This window comes from Lactuca virosa, chromosome 4 (assembly GCF_052849685.1).
Source record: "Lactuca virosa cultivar CGN04683 chromosome 4, Lactuca_virosa_CGN04683_v6, whole genome shotgun sequence".
Lineage (NCBI taxonomy): Eukaryota > Viridiplantae > Streptophyta > Magnoliopsida > Asterales > Asteraceae > Lactuca > Lactuca virosa.
Window position 1 is genome coordinate 184357640 of NC_136429.1, and position 4298 is coordinate 184361937.

The window sequence follows — 4298 nt, forward strand, 5'->3', positions numbered from 1 at the left end:
ATGGCAACATTGGTAGTCCAGAAAAGGTTTCTCTTCCTAATGGAAAGGGATCGACCAAGGTCAAATCGTTTAACTATATGGTAAAGAGAAATGCTAATTTTGAGATAGTTCCATGTGCTAATCCCAAAAGGTCCATGTGTTTCTATTGCCAATTAAAGGCACATTGGATACGAAGCTACCCAGACTACCTAAAAGATCGTAGAGATAATAAAGTCAAGTTATGTGACTCTACTTCAGGTACATCCACTATATAACTCCATTATATTATTAAGTTCATATTCATAGATTCTTAATACATGATGTGATAGTCACATTTTGATGTTTTGCAGAATCTAATAAAAAGAAGGAAGCTTAAGAAGAGTAAGCTGAATCTGATCATGAGAGATGGATTTCGGTCGCATAGTTCAATGATCATATTTATGAGCTGTTGCTTAGGAGTTATGATAGGTTGCTTAGGAAATATCTAGAAACATAGTTTTCATATATTTGTATTGTAAGGACAAAATTTTTCCACTCATTATCAATAAAGTGAATTTTGTTTTTATCTGGTTTACTTTATGTTTCCTTACAATGGCACTTATGAAAATTGGTGGTTACATTTCTATTATTAGCAATGTTAAATGTGAATTGATTATTAATTATATCGTTTGTGGTAGTGTCATGATTAACCAAGTGAAAATGAATTCTCATCACCCAAGTTTCAGTTGGATAGAAACTTAGAGTCATACAATTCGAATTGTGTGATGTATGAGAGTCAAAGTAAAGGACAAATTGATCTAGTACATACTAATATGCACTAGTCAAATCCCCCACAAAGGATGATAAGTCTATTCGTCATGATTTACTGATGGTTCAGTAAATATGGTTATGCTTATAAGATTAAGTGTAATTCTGATTCTTTGAAATGTTTCAACGAGTGGCAGGACGAATATGAATAATCTATTAGGCAGAAAGATAAAGGTTTCTCCAATCTGAAAGGAAAGGAGAGTACTTTGGTATCGTGTTTTATGATCATCTTAATGAATGTGGAACCATGTCACAATTGATCCTCGAAGAACATCTTAGTGAAATTGTTTCGACTAAGAAGAGGAATCAAATATTATTGAAATGGTTTAATCGAGAGATAAGTCATACTTCGTTTCCAATCGAGTTTTAGAGTCATACTCTAGTAACCACAAATCGTATCTTGAAGCTTATTTCAAACTACATAGGTTTATAAGACCTCCCTAAAGAGGGGGGAACGAAATCTAGAGGTGACAATGTTCAATAGTTGAGCATTGGGTAATTCTAGAACCTCCCTAAAGAGGGGGGAACGAAATCTAGACTGCTCCTAGGGTTTCCTTGGGCTCTAAGGGTGCACTAGATGCCTTAGGGAGGAAGTAAAGGGATTAGGGTTATCTTGGAGATACATGCCTAATCCAATACCTTCCTAACACCTATATATACCCTCGTTAGGGTAGCATTTCGGCCATGACTTCTTCTAAGTTCCATAGACAAAATTTAGGCATCTCCTCTCTCTCTCTCTCTCTCTCTCTCTATATATATATATATATATATATATATATATATATATATATATATATATATATATATATATATATATATATTCTTGGGTCAAAAATATGGTTTATATTTTACTTTTCTAGGCATTAATAGTTTTTTTGGTCGTGTAATATATTTTTGCAGTTGTATTTACGGCCCAATGGGTGTTTACGGCCGTAAACCCATTTATGGCCCATATTCCCCAAGTATATATATATATATATATATATATATATATATATATATATATATATATATATATATATATATATATATATAGGTGTTAGGTGGTTGAGGAGGGATAGATGAACAGAAAAGGAGTGTACGGCCAAGAGAGAAGAGAGGAGTTTTAGTGTGTAAGTGTGTGAATCTTGTGTAAGGGAACTTCATTCTAATCAATACATTCAAGATTCATCATCTTCTTCTTTTCCTTCTCTTCTATTTGATCTGACATCATCCAATTGATTAGGATTCCGCACCATCAATTAGATCTGATTGATACACAAGCAGATTAGGGACTTACAAGTGGTATCAGAGCTTGGATTGTATCAGTAATTTTTGTCAGATCTGGAGCTTATTTGATTGTATCAGTAATTTTTGTCAGATCTCTGAAAATTAGGGGGGGTTTGTTCTTTGCGTTTTTGATAAAAACGAGTTTTTGATCGAGTTTTGGAGCAAAAAGGGTGAAAAACGTTGTTTTTCGTCGTAACCAGCGAGGGGGTGGCGGCGTGTACGGTCAGCAGCTAGGGTTTCCGAAGTTTACGGCCCAGAGTTTACGGCCTCGGAGTTTGCGGCCAAAGTTTACGGCCCCGGAGTTTACGGTCCGAGATTATGGCCTTCGCGTTCACGGTCAGCTTCGTTTACGGCCAGCCTCGGTCTCGGTCTCGGTTAGCAGTGTGTGCGAGACTTCGATCAGGGTCCAAAGTTCGCACTGCATACACTTAAAAAAAAAGCGAAGCGTTTTTGGGGGTTGCAAGGATCGAACCCGGATCACCTGCCTCCTTCCCCCTCCGCCTTACCAGTTGAACCAACATATCACATGCTACAAACCTTCGCAATTTAATTCATAAGTCGTTACTGTCTCATTCATAATTTCGCATATTGACACTTTTAACCCAAAAAAATCAATTTCCTTTATTTTTAAATTAGTTTTTCAACAAAAAATTTTAGATTTTAATTTTTGACTTTTATTGTTGACTTTTTACTTAAAGTTTTAACTTTGACTTTTAAAATTTGACCTTTGACTTTGACTTTTAAAATTTGACCATTGACTTTAAACTTTGACTTTCTCATTTAACTTTTAAATTTTCAAATTTAGCTTTTAAGTTTGACTTTTCAAGTTTAACTTTTGAGTTTGACTTTTTAAATTTGACTTTTAAGGTTGACTTTTGAGGTTTGTAGTCAAAGGGTTTGACTTTTAAGTTTGATTTTGGCTTCTAGTTGTGTTTTTAATGACTTTTGAGGTCAACAAGGGAAATGAAGATATGAAAGAGAGTCAGGATATGTTAAGACAAGAATTCAACATGTTCAACTATATCCCTGGAGAAACCCTGGAAGCTCAGTTGTAGCGATTTACTACACTTACTACTGAGATGAGTATAGCTGGGATTTTCTTGACTAAATCTGAGATAAATAAAAAGCTGTTGAATGCACTTCCAAAGTCGTGGGATATGAACGTGGATGTCATCAAGAAGACAAAAGATCTCAATCGTCTTAGTCTTGCTGCTGTAATTGAAGAACTTGACGCTTTGAAGTGTGGAAAAACAATGAGTTCTGCAAACCTTCCGGTCAATGAAGTTTCATGTTCTCAATCATGTGAAGCTACGATTAAATTTCTTCGGGAACAAATTGATTTATTAAAAAGAGAAGTTGAGGACCTGAGATATGAAGGATATCAACTTAGAAAAGGACAAAAACCCCTAAAGGCCCAGTTAGAAACAAAAATAAAGGAGTTTAGGAGACTTCAGGAAGACTACAGTAACAAATGTGAAAATTATGATTATATCAAGAGACAAAATGTTGAGTTAATTACTGAGCTTGATACATTAAAAGGGCAATTTGAAACTGCAAATTTTGATTTTAAAAGGTTTGATGTATCAAGCGAGGTAGTTGCCAACATGATTGACCATTTCCTGCAGTTCAAACGAAACCAGCAAAAGGGTTTAGGATACGATAATGTACCTCCTCCTTTTAATCATACATATCAGTATCACCCTTTGACGAAAGAGGAGATTGCCAACGAACCATTCATGGTTTATGGCAAGTCATCTGGTTTTGTTTCAGGAGGAATTATTAATGTTGAAACTACTAATGTTTCTACTTCCCCTGCAGATCAATCCTTAAATCAGTAAAAGCATGAAGCTTAAGGATATGTTTCTGATAATAAGATTGTGTCTGAACTTGCTGTTTCTGTTTCGAATGAAAACTCTATTGTTTCTGATGTTAAAATTGATGATACATCTTGTGATGCTTCTGCATCGGATCACGTTGAGTTAAATTTTTTTGACATATTTGATGATTTGTTTGAAAATACTGATGTTCCTGTTTCTAGCACATCTACTTCATGTGCATGTAAAGTAGCAGAGGATGAGAACAAGGAGAACACCATTGAACAAACCAACATCTCCTTGAACTCTGAATCTGTTGCTCCGAACTCAGCTGTTTCTGATCAACCTGCCGTTGAGAAGTACAGGCCACCAAACCAAGTGAAACAGCCGACTTGCTGTAATTTTGCTTGTGGGAACAATAAGAGACAA